The sequence below is a fragment of the Prinia subflava genome (assembly GCF_021018805.1).
Source record: "Prinia subflava isolate CZ2003 ecotype Zambia chromosome W unlocalized genomic scaffold, Cam_Psub_1.2 scaffold_2cwr_NEW, whole genome shotgun sequence".
In the NCBI taxonomy this organism is placed as follows: Eukaryota; Metazoa; Chordata; class Aves; order Passeriformes; family Cisticolidae; genus Prinia; species Prinia subflava.
Window position 1 is genome coordinate 3,157,076 of NW_026960607.1, and position 26,547 is coordinate 3,183,622.

General features: G+C 38.9%; 1 protein-coding gene across 1 annotated transcript in view; it reads left to right on the forward strand.

Moving 5' to 3' along the window:
* Positions 1 to 26,547, forward strand: part of SPOCK3 (SPARC (osteonectin), cwcv and kazal like domains proteoglycan 3) — a 215,418-nt gene that overhangs the window by 49,713 nt on the left and 139,158 nt on the right. The window contains exon 2 of the mRNA XM_063424260.1: positions 24,828 to 24,873. The gene's annotated coding sequence lies outside the window, so the exon portion shown is untranslated. The remainder of the gene's footprint in view (positions 1 to 24,827; positions 24,874 to 26,547) is intronic.

Genomic DNA, 26,547 nt, shown 5'->3' on the forward strand with positions numbered 1-26,547 from the left:
TCACAAGGAAACTGAAAAATTTATTTTCCACAGCTTATGCCAGTCCTAGCAAACATACAAGCCGGGTGAATCTTTTATCTAATCTACCTCCAAAACTAATACCAGTGACCAAAAAGAACTCTGAACAACAGGTGGCGATTTCGCATTTTTGAAACGTATTGCTAAAACTGTTATTTTATAATGAGTCATGGTCTGTGGACACATGATTTGCTTCCAGTGCGTTAAAGACAAAAATCATATATAGTAATCATATATGTAATTGTCCTTGTTACTGGATGAAAATATGTAATATGTAATTGTCCTTGCTACTGGATGAAAATCAAGATGGCAATTAAAAACCAAAATTCACCTCGGCAAAAAAAAAAAAAAAAAAAATAGAAACAAAACTAAGGAAAAAAACCAAACCTTTCATGATTTTATCTTTACCTTTTTATCGTCTTCACCTCCACGCATTCTGGTTTTCCTTCTTTTGTCTGAGTTTTAAAAAAAATATCTGCAGATCAGTAAGCACAACCAGCACCTCTGTTAATTAGCTGTGATTTATCAGTCCTGTTCTGGGTAGTTCCAGTTTCCCATATTTATCACTGTATGTTCTATGAATAGAACTATTGTGGTCGGTTTTGTTAATTGAGGTAGGCTGCAGCCATACATTTGGAGTATCACTGCTGCAATACTTTTCTTTGAGGAACTGCTGACAAAACTGCCAGCTGGTGACTGGTATAGATAAGGAGAACTTGGTCTATGATTGCAGATTGCTTTGTCCTTGTCATTGAGATCTCAGTATCTTTCAGGAATTTCATAAAATGGCACAAGTAGGGCTTGACATGTGATTATTTTTCTATTTCCCTAAGTGAGGTTTTAAATTTTGTTTTTGCAGTACTTATTTTTCCTAGTTTCTGATGATGATTATCTTTTTCCTTATGGTAAGGTATGGCCAGACAGTGGATATTGCATTTTAGAAAGGCAAGCAGCAGTGCGTCTAAAATTCTGTTGCTGTTACTTATTTTACAAGATATTAAAGAAAGACCAAAACAAAAATAACCCGGAAGAACAGTCTTCAAGGATACATTGTGCACTGTCAAAAACTCAGCCTGAGCAATGATCATTGAAGCTTATTACAGAGGGATAGAAGGACTGGTACTTGGCATAAATTGTATAAGTTGCCTAAAGAATTAATTTCTTCCTGGTATACTTGTTGGAAATAGATACAGAATGTGTAATTGGCTTTGTCAGTCAAAACATGCACGTTTTGTACAAAATATTCAAAGGAAATTTCATCCAAGCTCTAAGATGCTTGAAACTTTCAGATGTACAGTAAGCTGGATTGACAGAAGTCAGCTGGCAGAAAGGAGCTGAGCATGTGAAGTGTAAAATTGCTTTGTTTTGGAGTAATTTCAGTGATACCATTTTTTAAATTTTTTTTTTCCCCTTTTGATTTGCTTTGTTCCTTTTAGTTTGAATGAGCTTGGGCCATGTGTGGTCATAATTTCTCCTTTTTTCTCAAATGCTCTTGGAGGATTTTGTGGAAATAACAGGCTGCAAATCTTGTATCATTTTGTCATGTTGATTCAGCATGTCGTGTATGTAAGAGAGCTGATGCTTACAATTGCATCCTTATAATGGAGATGGTGTGGATGTGGAGTGTTTAAGACTGTTCAATGACTTACTTAGAATCCGGGATAGCAAAAGGTTGGAGAAGATCCTTTAGATCATCAAGGCTAACTGCAAAAGTATTACTGTTGAATTATTTTGATCATTCTCTGGCTAAGCACGAATAAAGCAGGTCTGAGTTAGATCAGTGGAGTTTTCGGTATGCATTTTTATGGTATGAGCAAAGATAATGCCCCTACAACACCGTGTAAATGAGCAGCCTCATGTTTATAAAGTCATATGTCATGGGTTAGCACTGGCTAGATGTTAATGCACCCATGAGTGTATGTTTTCCCTAATGAGCTACTGTGAGATGTGGTCAAGAACAGAGCAGAGCAAGCCTAAAACTTGAAAACAGAGAACAAAACTTTATTACATTACATAGGAACAGAAATAGAAAGTAAAACTCTAAACACACACACAAAACAGAAATGAAACCTTCCCAGAACATTTCTTCTCCTCCCCCAATTTCCACCCCCTACACGTTACTCTCTACAGACCAAACCCTTGGGTTTTAAATCAAACAATCACCACTCAAAAAACCCCTAATCTTCAATTCAGCAAGGGAAAGAGGAGTCTCTCTCGCACCACAGACTGCTCCTCAGAAAACACGGGTCCACCCCTTATGTGTTTCTATGTCACCCATGGCACCGCCCGGAGAAAGTTGCCGTGGTGACACCCTCCTTTCCATGTCCAGTGCTCTCACCACTGTCCATGGGCCAAAGCTGCTATAGGGCTCTTCCAAGGATGCTTGCATTCTGAGCTCGCCCCATCTTTCCCCTGGGGCCGAGGGTTCCAAGAACAGGTCTTCCCTGAGGGCAGAGGGCGCCACCACAGCCTCCCCCTCTCTTTTCTGTTCGCTCTACTCTCTAAGTGCCAGTCACTGTAGCAAAAGCAGAGGCAGCTGCATCCACCCAAATGCAGTTTATATTCAAAAGAGACTTGAGTTCAGTCTATGGCTAACATTATGCAAGAAAAGTCCAGCTCAGAAAGCCACTCCTCTCATTCTTTGCCCATCCAGGATTCTTTTCATCTTCTAACTTTATCATCTCGGTCCCAGGCTGTTTCTCTTTCTCTTCTGAAACCACTAGCCATGAGAATCAATGTCTGGGAAAGTTTCTTTCTGCCAAGAAAGGGTTAACAGTTTCTGGCTTCCGGCAGGGTGTGGGCTCAGGCACTCCCAGGCTAGGCAACTCCCACGTGGCTGGGCATCTTCTCCGGGGGGGGGACGGGGACGGATGGGACGACATGGAAGGCACCTCCACAGTTTTCCACCCCTCCATCCTGGATGGGGCCAGCTCAGCTCCAGTCCTGTTCACTCTCTTTCCCCCCCGGGGCCCCAGCTTACTTCAGCTCAGCCGCGTGGTTATCCTCAGCCCGGCCACGTGGCTCCCCTCTCCCCCTCAGCCTAAAGCTGAGCGGGGGAGAGGAGATGTTTCCCTGCTGAAACCGGAACCCAAAAGAGGCAGACCTTCTGAGAGTCCTTGCTTTTAACCCCTTGTGTCCTCGGAGGCGTGTCCAACCCCTCAGTGGCCACTAAAAAATGCCAACATTCAAATCTGGCCACTGATTGGTTTGACCACAGCCTCTTGAAAAAACTCACTTCCCCTCAAACCAGGACATCATATTTCCTTTTAAAATTGTGTAGTGCCATCCATGTTGTTTATAAAATGCCCTAAGTTAGGGAAAAAAAAACAACCCCAAAAATGAGTGCTGAAAATTATGAAGACATAAGTAGCAGTAATATGTTGAAGATACCGTTTAAGTACCTAGGGTTAGGAGGAAGCTGATGAATAAAAAAAAGCAAACTACCAAAAGTAAGGAGATTTGAGATGGTAAAATAGGATGTCTTCTTCCATGTAGTGAATGATATATTGACATAAAAGAAATATGGCAAATCAGCCTTTCCTATTGAAACTGAACAGAAAATTACATGTATTTAGCAAAGATATGACTGGCTAGTATAGCAGGAATTTGGTATTATGTATAAAGGGATTTTACAGTAAGCTCTGTATTAGTAGCACCCTTAGCAATGTTAGTTTGACTACTTGGAGTACAAGGATTGATGCTGCTGGTTTTTTAGAATCTTGTTTAATGTAACTGAGTATTTTCACGCAGATATGCCTAACTCTGCTAGTACTTTTGGCCTTGATTCTTCTTTGTAGTGAATATAGGCAACTGGTGGCTTTGGAACATCTGTCCAAATTTTGTTGTGTCAGGTATTTCTAATAATGTTAACTTTTTTTTAACTTGATGGTCTCTAATTTTCCATATACTGTTCCTGTAATATGGTAATTAGACCCACAGAAGCAGAGATTCTTGATTGATAAATTTAAGGCCAGAAAAAAAGCCATATTTACTTACCCTGATGTCTTGTGTTACATCAGCCAAGTAATTTCACTACCAAGCTCTGGAAAAAACCCAGATTCCTTAATGCTCTCAACCTGATGTACAGTCATTGGGCTGATCCTTAGGATATGAAAGTTACGAAATCAAGCATTCAGAAATTATACTTAAAATTTCAGCCAAATGGATTTATTGGTCCTGTTGTTGGTCCTGTTGTTGCTACACAGTGTGATACAGCCTTGTACCTGCATGCTCATACCTTGCACCTATTAAGTGGAAGGGATTTTCTATGAACCATGCTTGACCTCAAGGGCAAAGGACTTACGAGTCATTATACTTATGTTTCAGTCATGTTTCAAAGTACAGAATAGGTAGTGAGGGCACAGAACTACAGGAAGAAAAAGGAAGGTAAAGTTAGTTTATACTTCAAGTTATGTGTATGGAAATGTAATCTCTGGTTTCTGTGTTTATTTTTAAATATTCAAGCTTTCTAACTTGAAGAAAGTAATAGTATTGAGTGCAACATTAAAAAAAAGTTATTAAATTTTTTTTTCCACAAAAACAGCTATTAAATATTTAATGAAATAGAAGTGATGAATTAATACTGTAGCATTGTCATGTCTAATGGAACATACACTGAAGAGAATACTTGAAGAGAATGTTACACTTTGAAACCTGACTACTCTTACTCAAAGACTTCTTCAAGGGAGATCCAACATAGGTTTTCTGTCTGTGAAACTCAGAGAAAGGTTTCATATCTCCCAGAGTGAGCATAAATCAGTTTAAGTTTTTAAACTTGATTCCACTTTAGAATGTAAATCAGCTGCTTAATCTGTAATGTTTTGCTGCAGAATAAACTGCAGAGATTACATGTAAAGTTTCAATGAAGTTTCTTTCATGCAAGCTGTCATAGTAAATTAAAGAATTAAAATCCCAAGTGAAGGTGGCCCTGAACAACCTGCTCTGGTTGACCCTGCTCTGAAGCATGGATGAAATGAAAAGTATTCAGTTGTTCATGCAAACTTGAACCTCTCTTTCTCTGATCCTGTACAATGCAGATGCTGATAGTTCCCTTAATTAACAGATGAAGCTGTTAGTCATTGTTTTCAAATTCATGTTTTAAAGTAAGCTGCTGATAAACTCTAGAATGTCTTCTGTGCTCAGGGGTTTGGTAGTTTTTGAGTGTCTTTTTTGGTTGGTTGGTTGTGTTTTCTTTGTTCTGTTTTTAAGGCATTTTGCTTTGTCCCAGTTACAAGCCTAGCACATAGTTTTTTGGTAGAATTCTATTGCAACTCAAGTGACAGCAGTGCAAGTACGTGCTACATGTATACACACACATATTAAAAAATAAATGATCCAGCACTTAAAGTTGTTTTGTATTGTCCTAAATTGGTTTTGTCTGTAAAGAGTAAGAAAATAGGCTTTTGGATTCTCTCCAGGGTTTCCTTCTTGCAGACCTGAATACTGATTTTTTTTCTTTGTGTATTTCTTGCTGCAATTGTTTCTGTGTTTAGTAGTTTAATATGAGCAGTTGCTTAAGTGGGTGCCTTAACTTGTTTATTCTGCTTCATTTTCATATTCCTCAAATTTTCTGGAAAAAAAAATTCTAGTTAAATCTAATGTTTACTAGCTAAAATGCAGATTATTTAAAAAAATAAAACAACATGATCTACATAGAGGCAGATATTCCTGTTAGTAATGTTGCTTATACATGTATGTGTGTATCTGTGTACCTCGTAACAAAACTGTCTAATTTTTCATATTTTACTGTGGAATTAAGTAAACAGTTTGGAAGAAAAGCTTATTTGTTTAAGTGTAATAAATATGTGTATAGACTTTGGTACATAGTTCTGAAACAGAATTTATGTGGTTTCAGTAGACTTCTGGAAAATAACTGGTTTGATATCTTATAAACAGGTAGATAAGAGCAATTTCTTGGATTTGTGTGCATGTACATGGTAAGCCATCAAACTGTTTAGTAAATCAGTAGTTTTCACCAGCCACTTTAGACACAGTCTCTACTTTCTAGTGAAAACCAAAAGAGTGTACTATTAAAAAATTGATATTTTATTCCAAAAATGTGTTGCTTATTTATAATGTAAGTACTTCAGTGCTTTAGTGAAGATTTATTTCTTGATGATGGCAATAATATACAGTGGAATTATTTGTACTTGACTTTTATGTGTGAGAACTCTGTGAAAAGTGCTTGTCCATATTCAGATGTCTGTAAATATTCCAGGAGTAGTCTTAATATTTCTGTATAAATAGGAAAGCTGCAGTGAGGCTAATGATACATGTAGTAGGAGGACAGGTATTGAAAAGCACTTTGCCCTAGTATCTGCTTTAAAATCTGGAACTGAACTCTAGCTCTGAGATAACAAATTCCTTAATATCAGCCAAAGCTATTCAGACAGTAAATCTGCATGCAGATATGCATCCAAATTGAAAGGTCAGCATTGTTTCTTCTCCTTCCCTGTAAAGCAAAGCAAATAAGGTCCAGTCTCTCTCTCTCTGAGTTGAAAACTTAAAGATGACTCAGTATAAAGGGACTTGGGGGTAAAAAGCCAAAGGATTTTTAACAATATGAGTCTCATCATCAGGATACTATGATTAAGTTCAAATATTTTGTTTGCTGCTTTTAGAGGATGCACAGAATTGGGATCTGGAAGGTGACAAGAGAGCTGAAGTTTGCAAATGGGTGCAGCCATTGATCCTGATGTAGCAGCAAGCAGTACTGTCAAGCCAGAAAACATGGAAATACATGCTTTTCTTTGCTGAAAAGATTTCATCATAAAAGGCAATCAAAACCCTCAATGTATTTAGTAGAGATTTGAAATAAAGATATGTTTTAGCATTGCAGAACAATTCTTGTAGTTTTGGTCTTTTGATTAAATATTATCATACTTAAGTATATTATATAGTAGTATATAGTTCTTACAATAAAAAAAAGGTTACTATGTATTTCATAAACTCATAGAATAGTTTAGGTTTAAAGAGACCTTTTAAAGGTCTTCAGTCCAAACCTCCTGCCATAAGCAGGGATGTCCTCAACCAGGTTGCTCAGAGTCCCATCCAACCTGGCTTTTCAGACAGGGCATCTGTCACCTCTCTGGGCCACCTGTTCGTGTGTCTCACTACCCTCATCGAAAAAAATTTCTTCCTTATATCTAGTCTGTATTTGTGTTCTTACCAGTTTAAAACCATTAACCCTTGTCTTATGACTAGAGACATATTTGTTGTGCTTCTGTTCTTGTACGTAATTTTATTATCTAAGCATGTCAGCTATCATACAAAACATCACATATGAAATACTTTATTAGAAAAAATTGTTGGGCTGTAATCTTCTTGAAAATGTTGTGTGTGGCTGAAAATAAGGCTTGTTGATGCTAATACACTGTAGCAACTTGGAAATTGGCAGGATATTCATAGGCTCAGCTCCAGTATTCAATCTATGCTGTAGAAGAAGAGCTGACTTGACTGTATTCTAGGGCCTGACAGGCAGAAAACAGATCATCTTCTTGGTGGTTTTTTTTCTTACTTTTCCTTTTTTTTAGCTACATGTAGATGGTAAAAAGTGGATTTTTTAGTCTGTGATCCTCATTTATGTGCTACAGATATTATTTTAATCTCAGACTTGGAAATCTGTTGTAATAATGAATATTCAGTGCATTAGAATAAGAAAGCATGGACTTAATTGATTTTGCCTGTTGTCTCTCAAGAAATCACAGAATCACAGAATCACAGAATAATGAGGTTGGAAGAGACCTCTAAGATCATCAAGTCCAACCTATGCCTTAACACCTCAACTAGACTATAGCACTAAGTGCCATGTCCAGTCTTTTTTTAAACACATCCAGAGATGGTGACTCCACCACCTCCCTGGGAAGACAATTCCAGTGCTTTATTATTCTTTCAGTGAAAAATTTTTTCCTAATATCTAACCTGTACCTTCCCTGACGTAGCTTGAGACTGTGTCCCCTTGTTCTGTCAGTTGCTGCCCTGTGGAAGAGACCGACCCCCACCTGTCTACAACCTCCCTTCAGGAAGTTGTAGAGAGCAATAAGGTCACCTCTAAGCTTCCTCTTCTCCAGGCTAAACAACCCCAGCTCCTTCAAACGTTCCTCATAGGGCTTGTGTTCCAAGCCCCTCACCAGCCTTGTTGCCCTCCTCTGGACACGCTCAAGCATCTCAATATCCTTCCTAAACTGAGGGGCCCAGAACTGGACACAGTACTCAAGATGTGGTCTCACCAGCGCCGAGTACAGGGGAAGAATGACCTCCCTGCTCCTGCTGGTCACACAATTCCTAATGCAGGCCAGAATGCCATTGGCCTTCTTGGCCACCAAGGCACACTGCTGGCTCATATCCAACCGGCTGTCGACCAGCACCCCCAGGTCCCTTTCCGCCTGAACACTATCCAGCCACACTGTCCCCAGCCTGTAACACTGTAGGGGATTTTTGTGGCCAAAATGTAGAACTCGACACTTAGACTTATTAAACTTCATGCTGTTGGACTCTGCCCATCCATCCAACCGATCTAAGTCTCTCTGCAGAGCCCTCCTCCCTTCCAATAGATCAACACAAGCTCCCAGCTTAGTGTCGTCTGCAAATTTACTAATGAACGACTCAATCCCGTCATCCATGTCATCTATAAAAATATTAAATAGAACTGGTCCCAGTACAGACCCCTGAGGGACACCACTGGTGGCTGGTCGCCAGCTGGATGCTGCACCATTCACCATCACTCTCTGGGCCCGGCCATCCAGCCAGTTCCTAACCCAGCGAAGAGTGCTCCTGTCCAAGCCGTGGGCTGCCAGCTTATCTAGGAGTATGCTATTGGAGACAGTATCAAAGGCCTTGCTGAAGTCTAAATAAACAACATCCACAGCCTTTCCTGCATCTACCAGACGAATTACCTGGTCATAGAAGGAGACCAGGTTGGTCAGACATGACCTACCCTTTGTAAACCCATGTTGACTGGGTCTGATACCCTGGCCATCTTGTAAGTGCTGTGTGATAGCACTCAGTATGAACTGCTCCATTATCTTACCTGGTACTGAGGTCAGGCTAACTGGCCTGTAATTACCAGGATCCTCCTTCCTACCTTTTTTGTAAACAGGTGTCACATTGGCCAGTTTCCAATTGCCTGGAACCTCACCAGTGAGCCACGACTCCTGATAAATGATGGAGAGCGGCTTCGCAAGCTCATCTGCCAGCTCCCTCATCACCCTAGGGTGGATCCCATCTGGTCCCATTGATTTATAAATATCCAAGTGTCCCAGCAGTTCTCTGACTGCCTCCTCTTGGATAACAAGAGGACCATTCTGTTCCCTGGCACCACCTACCAACCCCTGAGGACAGTTATCTTGAGGATAAGCTGTCCTACCAATAAAGGCTGAGGCAAAGAAGGCATTAAGCATTTCCGCTTTTTCCTCATCTTTGGTTACTAAGTTGCCTGCCTCATCCAATAAGGAACTGAGGTTGGTTATACCCTTCCTTTTATCATTGATATATTTGTAAAAACTTTTTTTATTGTTTTTAACAGAAGTTGCCAAGTTAATTTCAAATGTTTAGAACATCCTTGAAAAGTGTTTACATGAGGGGAGGATGAGAAAATAATCTTAAATATTGAAGACTAAGACAGATTTTGTTGCTGTTTTCAGCTGCCCTTTGTGATAGTTTAGAGCAGGTAGAGCCAGGCTGTTCTTACTGATGGGCAGGGGTGGGATTAGAGGTAAAGAACAGGTTATATGAAAACCCTAATTAAGTGAAATAAAACCCGTTTCTTGTGAGAGTAGACAAAGAGTGGAATAGGTTGCCCAGACCAGCAGTTGGAATCTCTCTTCCTAGAGATACTCAAAGTTTGGCTGGGCATGACTGTGCAACCTTTTTTAATTGGACGTGCTTTAAGCAGGCGTTAAACTAGATGACTTCCAGAGGTTGTTTATAACCTAGATTTATTTTATGATTAAATGGAAAATTAATATTAAATAAGAGACTTTGCTATACTTAAGAAATAAAAGGGAGTTATTAAAACCTTGTTCAATAAACAGTTTGTGATGGTATTTTGTGTAATTTGTGAATGTAAATTGCAAGCTTTAAGTATTAGTGTGGGATTGCATTTTATGGAAATGGTTTGCTCTTGTTCACCCCTGGAAAATGTATGGTTTATCCCAAGTCTGTACCCTCCCTGCAGTATCCTGTATCTGTAACCTGATTGGCTGGAGAATGTTACCGCGCCCCTTTGAACCTCTGTGTTAAGAGTGCTAACGCAAGGGGTCTCGCCCTCTTTGCCCTTCTTCCCCCTGGAGGCCTCCGGACGCTCCCCTTCCCTCTCCTCCCTTCCCCCTCTCCCCTTCCCTTCCCCCACTCCCGCAGGACCATGCTCCCTGCCTGGAGTGAGGCTCTGAATAAACCCTCATCTCATCAGCACCCCACCGGCGTCTGAAGTCTCTTTGCCTGCCAGCACGGGAACAACCACGACCCTAGGACCCAGGGGTCTCTCGGGGGACCCCCCCCCCCGGGGACCCCCCAAAATTTAAACAACCACATATTAGATCTGATACTGTTCTGTTAAGGAAGTTTACAAGATGTTCACTTCTTTCCTAAGTCAGAATGTGCAACTACCCATTATTTTCCAGCCTATTTATTTAGCAGGGTACAGGAAATACTTGAGGGAGAATGATACAATAAATAAGTAATTTTCTTTCTACATGTAACACAAATGATACATAATTACAGCAGTTAAATTGCAGAATATGTTTGAGAAAAATTATGTGTATTTATGTGTACCTTACCACAAACACATAGATCTGTGCACTGGTTCACAAATTTAGAAATCGTTGCTAAGTGCCACTAGCAGACTAGGGAACTTGCTTTCTAGTCTAGTTAAAAAAGAATATAGAATGGAGGATGGACAAATTTTTTACATCTTACAAAGATAGTCTCCTCTTCTCTTGTTGTCTTACTGTCTCCCTTTATCTGTGTGCACAGTGGTTTTGGTCTAGTAATTTCCCTGTCTCATAAGAGTAAATACATCTGTTGCTGTGTTGATCATAATAGCAAAGAGTAAACTAATTCCACCTCCTTCCTTTTATCAGTAGGTTTTTGTTAGAATTACTCAGCAGGACAGCATAGAGACATTTCTCCTCTGAGTCTTTTAAATATTTTAGCACTGATGCTGTTGAGGCAACACTTTTTATTTTTTTAATCACCTTAAATTTCACTCCATAGTGACAAGTCAGGAGGCTGAAGGAAAACACAGTCTCAGGCCAGTGAGGCTGGTGCAGTGTTAGCCACTTTTGGATCTAACAGCGTGGTTGGACCATCTCTCCTAAAATCTGAGAAAGATGCTCTAGTAGAGGATTTAGGACAAAATGTAATTTGTTCAAAGGCACCATGATTTTCCTGCAGTATTTCAAGGTCCATAGAGAGAACGGGACTCAGGATACAGAGGCTTGGCATAAGGATTCAGATCCCAACTGACCTCACAATCCAAAGCAGACAGGTTCTCTCAAGTATTTAAGAGGGAAGATTGTTCTTTCGATGCAGTAGGTCATAGCTGTTGACCTGGAAAACATTTTGCTTTTTTTACTTCTGTCACCAAAGTGAACTACACCTGATCCTGACAAAATATGACTAGTTGAGGATGGGAACTCAACCTATCTTGAAAGTATCACTGAGAAGAAATGAACTGAATTTTTAATGTACTCAAGTGCCCTTTCAGGCCATTGTTTTTCTTTTCAGCAGAAGGAAGGTGGTACATATAGGCCATTAGGAATAATGAAAGACAGTCTTCAGCTATAATTGCAATTTATTTATAAAGTGTGTTATTACTGAACATTTCCATAGACTGAAGAAGGGAGTTGGCATCTGTGGGCCTGACATTGGTCTGAATTTAGGCTTCAGGCTATGCCAGTGTCTGTGTGAAAGGCAGACGAGCAACTTTCTCATGTTATCCTGAGAAATCTAAAGGAGGAATTCAAACAAACCTTGGGAAGTGAGAAACCATCTGCAGGTGGTGTTTTTCCAGCATGTTTACTGGAAAGAATTGTTTACTAAAAGGTGTAGATGCTGAATAACCAATCATGTTCTTTGTACCGAACTACTCTATAAAAGCAGAATTTAAAAGAATAAAGTTTGCTCTCATTTTTACCATCATGGAGAGTCATGTTATTTCTGTGCCGTCCAAAATCCATAACAACAGGCATCTGGTCTTAAATGTTAGCTGTAGTTCTTGTTATTGTTGAATTCACTGCAAAGATTTGGTATATTGCTTTATTTTTTGTAACTAGTACATTGACAGCCATGACATTCTGCTGCTGCTTGTTTGCCACCGTAACTAAGACAACTTGACATGCAGAATTTGTAGGGAAACACACAGTAAGGGCACTAAGGATTTGATCCCTGGTCTTGGTATGTAACTTTTTTTATTGCAAAACCTACATGACAGAAAAAGGCAATGATACGTGCAGTATTTTAGAGATTAGTGTTATGGTAGATAAGGGTTTTTAAAATTTTCATTAGCACTGTATCTGCTGCATTGAGCTGTCATTCTCTATAAGTATAGCTGTTTTTACTACTAAAGTGCTTCTGGTTTTGGTTGCTGTACTCTTTCAGTCTACTTGATAGATGCAAAACCTGTGCTCTTTACACGATAAATTGGAATTAAATACTAATGTCAACATTTCAAGGAAATGTCAGGCAAAGAGGACATGCAGACAGAAAGTCTGATTCTCCTTCCACTTATATAGTGTACTTCTTTCAGAATCAACATGGAATTAAATTAACAGAATAGTTATTGATGATGTTTTCTTCGTAATCATGTTTCCCTATTTGGAAATGGGAGGTCTCAGCTGTTTTTTAACTAGATCAGTCTCCTCTATGCCAAGCTTTACTTGGGCAGGGAATCTACTGGCAGACATATATAGTACCTTGTTGAATTTAACATGCCATATTTAATAAACTGTGTTTAGAAAAATACTTAATTTCTATAGCGACATCACTGTAATATGGAAAGAAGAGAATGTGTTTAATTGGTGATAAAAGTATTATTTAATGTTGGTCTTTTAATAAGGTAGGTTATGCCAAGTGGTGTTTCCTCATGAAGTAAGCTCTGAATACAGATCCTCTGTGTTAAAGAAAAAGTAGTGGCAAGTTAATCCATGCTCTTCCAGCTAAAAGATCAGTAATTATTTTTTGTGTTAAGAGTGTAGGATAGTATGGAAAATTCAACAACAGACAGGCTGGATATGCTCAACAAATCATTATAATTACTTGTGTGTCAAAGTCTCTTTTTCTCTGTACTTTAACTGTGACTTTTTTTTTGTCTTCTTCTTATAGTGATTAAAGTAATGGTGAAGCCTGGTCTCAAGGTGAAAAAAATATTTGGAAAAGCCTTAATGGGCATATGTGGATTTTGGGTCAAGTCTGTGGGGAAATGTTACTGAAATTTAGGCTTTGAAACTTGATATAGTAAAATGGAAAATGAGGTAAGGTGATTTTGAATGGATTTTTTTTTTAAAGCATAAAGCTGTGGAGATTCTTACAGGAATGTAGACTCGGGTTTAGAGGTACTATAAAAAGAACATTTAATTTGATCTTCTATCATTTTAGCTAGGTTTAGCCTTTTAACAAAGATAAGTCTCATTAAAGTACTACAGAAAATTTCTGAACAGAAAAGACAATAGCTTTTTTATAAGAAGGAGTAGAGAGTTCTGTTTTGTCATCCTCAGTATAGAGCACCAGGGCTTAACTCAGAAACCAAGAATGAAAGAAAGATTAGGAAGAGACTGAAGTTCACAAATTGCCTTCAATTTGGAAAGATCCCAAAATAAATTGCACTGTATGTTGTACAAATGATTAACATTTTGGCAACATTGAAATTAATCTCATTCTAGAGCAGGACATAGCAGATTTTTAGTGCTCAGCAATACAATTCTATTTTAAGGCAAATTGAAGACTCTCACTGTTCTTGAAGCACAGGGAAAACTCAAGAATGCAGAATGCAATTTCCTAACTGGATACCAAAAAGGCTCATTTTCCTTTTCAGGGAGTGTGTGTGCATGTGCACGCCCATGTGTGAGGAGTTGTGTCAGTTGTAATTGCAGCTGCTAAGAATTCAGCCCAAGTAAAATAGTCAAGTCTTTGGTGTTAAGTCCCTCAGACGTAAAAAAGCTTCTCAGAGCATGTCCTTTCTAAGACACTGCTCCTCTGTGAGTTCAGCACGGACTTGGTGTGTCACATACCGAAGCATCAGCAGGGTTTCCTGCAGCCGGTGGGATTATCCTTTGTCACTCATCCTGACAAGGTCCGAATCTGGTAGGTTTGAGATTAAAGTCCATAATAACCTGACATAAGACCTGAGGAACTGAGATAACAGAATGCTCTTGTAGATGGGAAAGGAGAACGATGCTAGGGGTACAGTAACATTGAGAAAGTAGCATGATGTAATTTCTTTGACTGTTAAATAATAATTTGTCTTGGTCATGGTATTTTATTGTGATAGTTCACAGATATTTGGTATTGGCAGTTGGCAGTTAAGATCCAAACACTGTGATAAATATAGCTTTTTAATTTTGATGCGTGCAAACTAGTCCTTTAGTCAAATCAGTGAAAAGGAGTTAGCATTCAAATATTTACCTTGTCTGAAAACATTTCTGCTGATGTCCTTGAGATTTGGAGAAGCCCTAAAGACTGAAATTAAAAAATGTAACTTTTAAAGAAAAAAGAGTGAAAAATTTTAAGAAAAAAAAATTGAAAAAACTAAAAGTAAAGAGTAGGTGATTAGTTAATGAAATTTGGAGACTATGATAGAGTCCATTAGTGGTCATTGTAAGATGCTGCTGCAGCAGGGATACTAGCCAATAGACTTTTTTCTTTCAAAAGTTTCTAGACTTAAATTTAGGGTAACTTTTCCTTCATCAGTTCCCAACACAGGTAATGAGACTTTCTTTACTCGTGCTTGGTCTTTCCTGACATTTCTTACTGTAGAACTTTGTCCTTTATTTCATGTTCAGTGTTCTGGAAACCGTTTAGGAATGGACATTCGGCTTGCAAATATTTTTCTAGGAAATGAACCCTGACTTGGTTCTGTTTAAACAAACAGACTAAGATATACCAGTGAAATCCCTTTCATCTGTAGAATAACTATTTCTTTTCAGTGAGACAGCTGATCTTTTCTAAATATATCTAATAATTAAGCCCATTTCAGAAATATATTGCTTGCTGAAATGTGTATTTTCCCAAATCACGATATAATACCATTACTGTACTAAATCACGAATCACCCTGAAATCTCTGTGTGCTTCTGTCTTTTTCTTAAATGTGCTAAATTTTTAATTTTCTAATGTTGGCAAGAACTGTGGGAATTTCTTTGTATCCTACCAATCAAAAGGGATGACTGAGTTACTTAGAATATAGTTCTTTTTTTCTTACCAACCTTATTTTCTTTTGTCTATATACTTGTTCTCTTATTGATGTTAAACTACATGACATCTTATTTAAATTCCTTAATTGTAGATACCAATTGATTTTTTAATATCTGTGTAGCACTCTTGAACTGAGACCAGTAATTTTAACTTCCCTCTATTAAGTTGCAAACCTGTTGTATACATATGGTTTTCCTTCCATCCCATTTTCTGTTGACACGTTATTTGCTTTGTAATGACAATAACACTAATTTCTCTCTTATAATATTTTATATTCCTTAATTTCTTCCATTTTGGACTGTTTTCACAGTAAGGTGTTCTTTCTCTCCATGGCAATGAGAGGTAGACTAGAACATTGTTCTGAGCCTTAGCATGAGAGACCTTTTTTTATTTTTCTCCTCTGCTGGGAGAAACATACCCAAATTCTGTCTGTGCAACTGGCATGATATGGTAGATCTCATGATTATCTTTGTAATTAATTTTCTCCAGGATGAAAAACAAACAAGCAAAATCAACAAAAGTATAGTATCTGTTTTGTAAGTGATTCCAGGTTTTTATCCCCGACATGCTAAAAAGACAGAAATTTTCACCTTCATGAATGAAAATTGATGAGTAGCACTTTTTTTTTCCCCCCTCTTGCTGTGGTCAGATATGGTTGAAAAAACGTTTTCCAAAAACTGCATAAGAGCCACGGCCTTTTCAAATCCTTTCTTAGACATTTAGTAGACCTTTAAAATCTACACTATTACTGTCCTTGTGTCCTCTGAGTGTCCTTCACATCTTGCAGGACTTCTGTCCTGAATATGATCCAAGTTTTTATTGCTGCATTATACAAAAAAAGGCGGGTGGAGAGAGAGGCAAGGGTTTGAAAAGACAAATGACATGAGCTCCTGTCATTTGTGGAATAGTGCAGCATTTGATACAGAAGGTGCACCACACCCCCCATTGTCTCCTTGTGCAGAAAACTGTTCCTTCGTTGTACAAGGCTCTCTGGCTGGTAAGCACCCTTGGTGGGTCTCTGCACTGAGTATTTCTTTCTTAGCTTTTACACTTTAAGGTGTTAGCTGTTTATTCCAGTTTCCAGAGATCTCCTTTATAAAGTTCACCTTTTTTTTTTTTTTATAGACACAAACCATAGCCTCACAATCATATTGTCATTCTCTTTCAACATATCAAGGTAAATTCCCTCCAGCCTCACGTATGTGATCTGAGCTCCCTGTATAGTCTGGTGCTGTTTTGCCACTCTTAGCTGTCTGTGGAACTGTATGCAGAGGATCGAGGAGTAATTTTTGCCCTTGTTGCCTTGGCTGATGCATTAGTAAAGTGGCACTTGAGGAAATGGAACAGCAACAGGCCTATGAAATGCCTGAGCAGGCATATCAAAGTCCCATGGATAGTTTTTACCTCACATGTCATCTGTCGTCATTTTTTTAATCCTATTGTCTAGCAAATGTATTTTAAGGCCTTCTTCACAAGTTGAATCTTGAAAGCAGAATAGGAGGAGCATGACCAGAACTTTTTGTATTTGTAGTGAAAAGATAGTTCATTATTTATTTTATTCATGATGACAAAATAGGAGATGCACTTTTAAAGAAACAATGTTTTAAATTTTACTGGGATCTAGAAGCTTACAGTGTTTGTCCTTTGATATGAATTCCTTCCTTTTCAAAATGTTTTTCAGTATTTTCTCCGTATTTCTGAATATATGCTTTATTGAGCATTTGGTATTTCTTGACAAGTGATTTAAAATACTGTGCTATTCAAATTTGCTGTTAGTAACGCTGCTAGTACCAAATAGACAGCATCCACAGAAATCTTACTGAATGGGAGCTGTGCAACAGAGAGGGCTCAAAAGTGGTGGCTCCTAGCTCAGCTTCATCAATGGTCCTGGAAGCACGAGGCAAAGGAAGGGAGCAGGATAAACATTAAATGTGGGGAGCTGAGTGCCAGAGTCACTGGAAGCAGCTATTGATTCCAATTGTGCTTTGCCAGCCCCATGAATACAGGTGTCAGGGGTGGCACAGCCCTGGGGCTGGGGCCCCAGAGGAGGCTGACATCAGCCTCCCTGGAGGCTGGCATGGAGCAGCAAAGCCGTGTCCTCTCACCTGTCAGTGTGGCACCCACTCACGGAGGCTGCCTGCCAGACAGGCAGCAAAGGAGCCCTGCAGCAAGGCTCTATCTTCCTTGCAGGTGATTGTCTTTCTCTGCCAGAGGAACAATGATTGTATTATCTCTGGGGTGGTTCATTATTTTGGAGTTTTTCTCATGTTGGTTCTTTGAGTTACTAAACTGATATCTTGACTCATTGATTCTCAGAAGTATTGATGTAACAGGCCACTGCCTTTATCTGTATCTGAGTACTTGGAGCACTGAACTCCTGGTGGTTTTGGCTAAACTAATTGTTTCTAATGGGAGACTTAATCTGCAGTCAAGGCTGGCAGAAGTCACCGTTGTGCTAGCCTGTAAATATCTTCTGGACTTTTTTTATTGTTTTATTCTAATTTCGTAAGTGTAATAAATGTAATTTTTTAAACTTTTTTTTATTTTTTGAAACTGATTCACTGAAGAAGGGTTCTTGCTCTGTGCAGTTCTTAAATGTGACTATGGGAATCATAACAGGTATTTCAGCTGATGAGAAAAGGGAGATCTTGTTGGGAAGAAAGTATTGAGCAAAAAAATGTGCTTGATACAACAGTCCCCGCCGTCCTGGAACTAGTTCTGTTCCTAGTTCTACTGCAGGGCTGTAGCTATATGACATCACATAAGGTCTGACAGATCAAGCACAACCTATAGAACACATCTGGGACAATTAGTAAAAACTGTGCTAAGGAGCACATGGTCCCTCTTGGCTTCTTGCCTTCACAGGTGTTCTGAGATACGTGACATGCTGTGATAGTCAATAGGCTTCTGGGGTGTGCAGTATCTGCCTTATTCTCATGTGTGCACTATCCTGCATTTAACAGGCTAAACTAACACTCCACATTTGTACAGCAGAGTGCTCACATGGCTTATGATAGATCAGATGTCTGTGCATATCACCGGAGATGAAAACCAGCATCTGATAGGCAAGTGAGTATCCACATGCTGCTGAACAGCATGCCTGCATCCTGGATGAGAATTCCAGACTGGCTCGGGTTTCAGGTTGAGGAATTTTCCTGTAATTTTCCAGTAATTTTCCATAAGCATGATGTATTTTCCTGGTGCAAGTTATGGTTCCTCAGTTATGGTTTATGTTTTGAGGTAGTACTCTCATTATATGTGTGTATCATAGCTCCTCTGTGTGTGCTGTCTATGGCCTCCATTTATTTAAGGAAACTACAGTGTTTAGGACTGGTGTATTTCTCATATGATGGCAGCTTTGTTGTTGTCTCATCCTTTTGTTCCTGTAACAGTTCTCCATGCGACCAGCAATTTAAGGATAATGACAGTCTCACTGACATTAGACCAAAGGTCCTGGAGCAAAATACAAGTGGAAAATAATTTCTGCACGTTTCGTGCTTTCTGTTTCCGGCACTGGGAAGAGGTTGGTGCAGAGGTATCAGATGACAACCCTACCCCAACTCTTTCAGTGAGACTGAGGATACAAATATATGCTACAGTCTCTGGGGAGGTTTGGGGCAGATGAGCCAAATCCTCTACTATTGGACTGGTGCAAAGATGTGAGGGGGAGATACTTGGTGAGCTCAAGTTTGCTGCAGAAGTGAGCTTGAGGCAAGGGGAGAGCTGCGATGTGGGTGAGTTGGCTTGTTGAAGTGGAGTTTGAAAATAGCATAGCTACCAAATAGCAAAGACCTAGCCCAAAAGAGGTAAAGAGCTTTCATGTTGGATGAGAAGCAGATGTGTGTACTTGAGATGCAGATAGAAAAATTGGAATGGAAAGCCCATTAAGAACTCCTTGAAATTAAAATGAGTGAAATACTCAATAAGAAAAGAGCTAAAAACAGTGAGGAAAAAAATCTGAATCTAATGCTGTAGGTTTAAAGTTTTTAGGGAGCATGTGCAGCCAGAAAAACTTGCTTCTGAAATTGTCAAATGCAATTCTGTGTCCCTCTACATACTGAAGTATGAAACTCTTCTTTGTTAAAAACAAACCAAGCCCTCTATAGGAATAGGGAGTCCAACTCCCTATAATGTATTTTTTGCATTATGGTGAGTCAAAATCTGAGTGGAATTTTGTACAGGCAGAATTAAGTTTGCTGTTGAACAGTGTTCAGGAAATCTTGTCTTTCCTGCTTTAGTAACTGTTAGAAGTACTGTTTCTTGAAAAGTTATTTTAAATGAAGCCTGACGTGCAGTTGCCTATTAGACTTCTTCTAGAAGTGGTAGTTTGTAACTCACATAAATAACAGTATCCCTGTGCTGCAGCAGTGTAATTGTATTTCAATAAAATATAAAGATAATTATAAGTTCAGAAAACTGCTTCAATTTTAGTGGATTCTCTGTTACAAATCAGCTTTTATTTTAATATAATAGTTTTTATTGTATAGGCCGCATTAGAGCTAAAATGTTGAATACAAAACAAGGGCTGAGTTTTCTTTATCCAGTTTTTTAGGTCAACCTTGGCCTGAAAATATTTGTGAGGAAACTTCCTTCCTTGCCCATTGACACCTGCTGTTCTCTGAGTCACTCATCAAGCATGTATTACTATGTTCTTTAGAATATAGATTTCTGTTCAAGTGATGGCAGCATCTACTCAAAATGTTGCAGAGGAGAGATTGGTTAAATAATGTAACAAATGTGCTGCAGAGGAAAGAAAAGTAATAGGATCATAGGTTCTCTGTCTATTGAAAAACGAAACTTCTGCTGCATAACTACATTGCCATGTATGGGTTAGGTTTTTTGTTGTTTGATTTTTTCCATGGAGCTTTTTTCTCTCTTACCATACTTAAATGTGTGTTTTTTAAAAACTTATGTAATAGCTCCTTTTTTAACAATGAGAGAAGTCCAGAAACAAGCAATAAAAAAGGTCAAGGTAGAATATTTTTTTCATTTTTTAATATATTTTCTGATTAAGCTGCTGTTTTGGTTCTTTTTTTTTACAGTTGACAGATTTTCAGATGACATAGATTTTTTTTATAGTAAGACCTTTTCAGGAAAAAAAAAAAAATTATTAGTCTCAAAGTGCATATATATTTGTAGCATGAGCTTAAGTTCTTAGAAACACTTCATCACTATGATCCTGAATGAGCATAATGCTTAATCATGCATAATTTTAAGGCATGGATATTAAACTCATTGAAATCCGTCATCCATGGCTCTTAGAAGTACTTTGTGTCTTTCCAAGAGACACTTGAAAGAAATCCTGGCATTTCACATAGTTTCCAGTAGAGCAGTAAGGGTGAGTTTTCTGTTTAAAATGTATGAATACCTTTAGCTGGAAAATGTTGAAAAAGTGGTATGGTTACTGTTACAAATCTGTGACTTTATTCTGCAAACTTTTACAACTTGTCCTTTAACATGCTCAGGACAAAGACAAGAAAACCCCAAAGAGATTCAGAAGACTTAGGCTCTGTCTTGAGATCCTGAGACATTGACTTTTGCATTTATAGATTGTTAAAGGATACTTTACCTAGAGATAACTGTGATGCTACCCAGCCTTCACTGTAAACTGTGTATTCCTTCATTCTGTTTTTATATTAATATGAAAATGTGGCTTTGTATGTTATATAATGATCTTAATTACATTCTGCAGAGGATATTGAACATTATTATAATCAAACCTACTGACTGAAGATCAGGAAAGATCTGAATGTAAGAGGAAGCCAAGTTCTTATGGAGAAGGTTAAACAGCTTCAGGAATATTTGTAAAACTGTGATACTATAATTTACTGAATTTCTTTACTTAATCTGACAACTGATTAACAATTTTAATTGTTTGTAGAGGCACATAGGGATTTTGTTTAACATATCCAGTAGTAGATTTTATTTAAGTAGCAGCTGATTGGAAATATTAATTCTTCAAGAAAATCAGTATAGGTATATATGGTTTATGGGTATTTATATTTTGGATTTAAGATAGAAAATTCCATGCAAACCATTCCAATCATACAGTTAAAAAGATCAAATCCACAGACACAACCTATAAAGACAATAGAGGGGTAGGTGTATTGGGGAGAATACAGAACAAAATAGTGTTGTGTTGTATATAGATCCATAATGCTGCTTTATCTTGAATGCTCTACACAATTCTAGTTGCCAGGAAAACAGACTTGGAAAAGATTCACAGAAGGGTAACAAGAAAGGTATAGAGTTGCTTTGTAGACAGAAGTAAGTCAGCAAGACTTCTAGCAATGCCTGAGGGATATTATATTTGGGATCTGTGAAGTTGTCTGCAGTACAGAGATGAACAGGAATCGATTTGTCTTCTGGATGGTTTGAGGCCAACTTGAGAACATGTAATTTATACAAGCCCCACTTGTACAGTCTTCCTTAAGCAAAATGCAGGATGCTTTGCCTTAGAGGGGATATTTGTCACACTCAAGATGACTTCTCTTTTGTTCTAATAGCTTTATGTTCTAGATATTCTAATTTTTTGCCATTTTAATAATAACAACCCAAATTTCTGCATGGACTCAATCAAACATTGTTTATTTTAGTAAACGTAGAAAGAGAATCTGCCACTTGGATGTTTTTTCAAGATTTTAAGTTTTGCCACTGTGGTTTGACTCCTGGAAGAGCATTGCCTTTCAGCTGGTTCAAATCTGTTCAGAACACCACTATAGAAATAACATGATAGAGACTATTAGGAGGAATATTTGAAAAATACTATCATAATTGTAATTTCTGCTTACTTCTTGTGTGATTAGAAAAAAATGATGTGCCTGTGTGTATTTTATTACTTTAAAAATACAGTAATTAAAAAGGCAAATCACAGTTACTGATTTGGAGATTGTTAATCTGTGCAGCACCAGAGTAAAGGAATGGTTAAATATTGGTACAGAAATACAGTTCCATTTTGCACTTCTAGATTCTGCTCATTTCTTTCTTTCTCTTTCAAAGCACAAATTTTCATAACAACATTTTTACTAATTAAGTGTTGGAGTCCATGTTTCCATGGATCCTCCACAGAAAGAGAGAAGTGCATGGATTGAATTAAAACCTTTAGAAAAATTAGAATATATAAAGTCACACACACATAAAATAGAGATTTAAGCTTCAGCTTTAAGCTTCACATACCCTAAGTGCCTAATTGTTAGTGTAGAAGTTCAGAGCTTCAGGCCTAGTGATAGAGTTTAGACATAACAAAAATAGAGTACTGTTTATAATTTTTGGTATGAATTTTGTGCAAATAAGATAAAGTTTCTCACTTATGCTAAGATGGAGTTATTACGCACAATAAGATAGAATTTTTAAGTTAGCAAGATAGAGTTTTTGCACTAATAGATATACTATATGCGCAGGTTTTTGATACTGCTTTTCGTAGTTTTTCATAGTTTTACGAACTTAGAGAATTGAACCTAGATTGGGTAGTGTGTAGATAAAGGTATAAATATGCATTTGTAACATATGGATAAAAAGCCTCTGGGTTGGAAGTGGAGGTATCGATCGATCAATCCGATCTATCGATCCAACCTCCACCTCTTGCAGCCTGGGGAAGGAGCCCTGCCAGGAAGCCGAAATGGAATTCTAAAGGTACCATCTATTGTAGTCTTTGTCACTCGGGATCAGGGCCCCAGGGTCCCTTTCCCTTTCCCCCTTGTGGTGCTTGCCCTGGAACTCTGTTCAGGGCTGCTGGGGACTCTGCTTGGGACTCGGGACCCTGGGACCCCTTCCTGCCACTGTGACCCTGCAGCTGGGAACCCTGTTTGGGATTCGGGACCCCAGGACCCCTTCCTGCCACTGTGACCCTGTGGCCGGGAACCCTGTTTGGGATTCGGGACCTTGGGACCCCTTCCTGCCACCGCAGCCCTGCGGCTGGGAACTCTGCGCAGGTTCGGGACCCTGGGAATCTTTCTTGTCACTGCGATCCCCGCAGCCGGGAACCCTGTCTGGAGTTCGTGATCTTGGGACCCCTTCCTTTTATTGTGATCCCTACGGCCGGGAACCCTGCTTGGGGTCTGGAGTTGAAGGCTGTTTTATCCTAGGGCTGGAATGTTGTGTTAAATTCCATGTTAAGGCTACTGTTTATTCTGGTATTTTATTTCTAAGACTTTATACTCGTAACCGATTGTAAGATTGTGAGACCGCTCATTTAGGACTCTTGCACCTTCAGATATATGCTTTCATGTAATAAACAACTTTGTATAAGACTTTAAAATGTTCTTGGACCTTTAAAATCTATTAATCTGTAGAGACGGCCTCGGCAATTAAGCATAATCACTCAAATATGGTTTAGGCTGCAACCACTTTTTTCTTTTGGGGTAAAAACCCAACAAGTGTTCTGTACTTTCAAACACATATTTGATGCTTGATCATTTTTAACTTCTGACTGTGTGGCTTTGACAACTGTATGAGATTTACATTTTCTCAGTAGTTTAAATTTGTATAAATTGATGGTTTTTTACAGTGATCTTTTAGCAAGTGGGATAGAACTGCTGGATTTGACAGTATATTCACTGCGTTTTGTTAAGTTTAATTAATACAGACTTTCAAATGTTTCGTACAGTCTTTTAAATATTTTGTTCTAGATAATAGCTAGTTGGATTAAGACATAATAATAAATCATTCCAGCCATTTTTCTGTGACACCTCTTATCTGAGGTGTGCAGATCAATCTATTGTCTTGGCTATGAATTTGTAATTTGTTATCAAATTTCTCATAATCTTGAAAGCAATTTATTTAATTCAAGTTTTTCCTTCTTGGAATTGAAGCCTAATACAGCTGATGACAGAATTAGGAAGATATTTTATGTTTATGAAGATGATTCATAGAAAATAGAGCAAACTAGACTGATTAAATGGAAGATCTGATACAGTTAAAACTGCATAGCAAATTATTTTTCTAAAAATCACATTTTTTTAAAATAGCTGTATTTTATTGATGATGACTTTGAAGCTTTACTTTTGAAAAATCATACACTGAAAATATGATTAAGTTTTTTAATACTTTTGAAGTTAAAAGACAGGAAAACTACCAGAACATTTTAACAACAATGTTAGAAACATTACCTCTGTGAGTACTGTAAGACATTTTCTATTTCAAATGCTAGTAAGATTTTTTAGTAGCATTTTTACTTTATGAGTGATGCAAATGGCCTCTGAATTACACTGTTTTATTCTGTTTAAAGAAATGTGTCCCATTATGATAACTGTAATCTTTTTCTCTCTTTTTTTTATTTTATTTTGCTGCTTGCCTTTTCTAGGAAGTAGAGGTTGGTATGCTTCTTCTGTTTTTTATGATACTGTGAGCTTTTCATGGATTTCTTAATGCTTTACTAAACTTAGGTTGTTTCTTTCCCTCCAGGATGATTATTTTCGCACATGGAGTCCGGGTAAACCATTTGATCAAGGTAAGATTCCGTTCCTAGGTACTTGTGTGGTCTGGGAATACACAAGACAGAGAGTCAAACAGACTTGATTAGCATAGCTAGTTTGATAACCAAGATGCCATGGCAGGAGCAAACAGAACTGTGAAAATTACAGGAGATGGGATTACACCTGCTTACGGGAAGAGAGAAGATGGAATCAACTTCTGCAAGCAAAGAATTGTTGTAAAATGCATGAGTTTTTTGTGTGATTTTTAACCTGATTATTGTAGTAGAAATTATTAACCTGTTTGAAATAGTATATAAGCTTTTGGGAAACCTGAGTAAAATCGAATTCTGATCACCGAATCAGTCTTCCGTCTCTCATCAATCGCCAATAATTGGTGCTCCGTATGACCCGAGAAGAACCGGCTATCTGCTGGCAATTGGCGACGCCCCTGGAACTGATTGTGATGATGAAAGAACCGCGTTTGGGCCCCTGATCATCTGTACGCCGGACGTGACAGGTGAGCCAGGGGAACTGAAGGTTTGGGACAGGACGTGTCCAACGGGAGAGATGTTAACAAAACCATGCAACGCTTGCTGAGCAAGCATGGATCCCCAATCCTTAAGTAGGACCTTAAGTCGCTCCTACAATGGGTGTCACGCATGTTCCCCGATACCTCCCCTTCCTCTGTTCTTACTCTCCGCTACTGGGACAAGGTCGGCGTAAAGCTCTACGACCTGGCTACGCTGCCTGGCCACGAGCCAGAGCTACACCTGCTTCCTGCATGGAGGGCGGTCATGGAAGCAATTAAAAAAGAGGGGGGGAGCGAGGCAGCCACCGCAGAGACGGCCCCGGAGGCCGTGCCAGACCGAAACCTGCCCAGGTCCCGCTCCCCGTCCCCCGTCCGCACCTCCTCCCCGACGAACGCCAGGGATACAGCCCAGCTGCCAGCTGCACCCCCACCAGGATCCCACCAGCGACCCCAGAGCCGCCGAACGCTAACCGCTTATGGGGACTCTGACTCTAGCAGTGATGGGGAGTCTTTTGATCCCGGCCCCGAAAAAGATCTGGACTTACTCCCTTCAAATATGCATAACAACTGGTTACGGATAAAAAAGAAAGCCCTTAAGGACAGAGACTTTGATACTGCAGCAGAAATATTTGTAGCCCCTGTGGGACTCGGCCCGAGGGGGGGGAATCCCCAATGGGAGCCCTTGGGCCACTCAGAAATTAAGGAACTGCGCCATACTGCGGCAGAATATGGTCTGGGGTCCCCTTACTTCAGTAATTTGTTGAGAGCAACTTTCACTACTCACCTCATGACCCCTCATGATGTTAAATCCTTAGCAAATGTTTTGCTCACCTCAACTCAATATGCGATATTCATGGCACAATGGAAAAGGAGACTGGAGAACTTAATTGTAACATATGCAGGTCAAGCAAACCAGGCCCTGGTTGCTTTAACTATTGACCAGTTAGCAGGGGAGGGAGCGCATACCGATCCTAATGGCCAGGCTGCCTTGCCAAGAGAAGCCCTGGAAGGGATCACAGAGGCAGCTCGTTTTGCATTTCTTAAAGTCCCTGATGCAAAAACCCCCCCGCAACAGTCCTTCATAAATATTAAACAGGCTCCCCAAGAACCCTATATGCAGTTTGTGGACAAATTGAAACAAGCACTGGAGAGATAGATTGATAATGATCAAGCCAGGGAA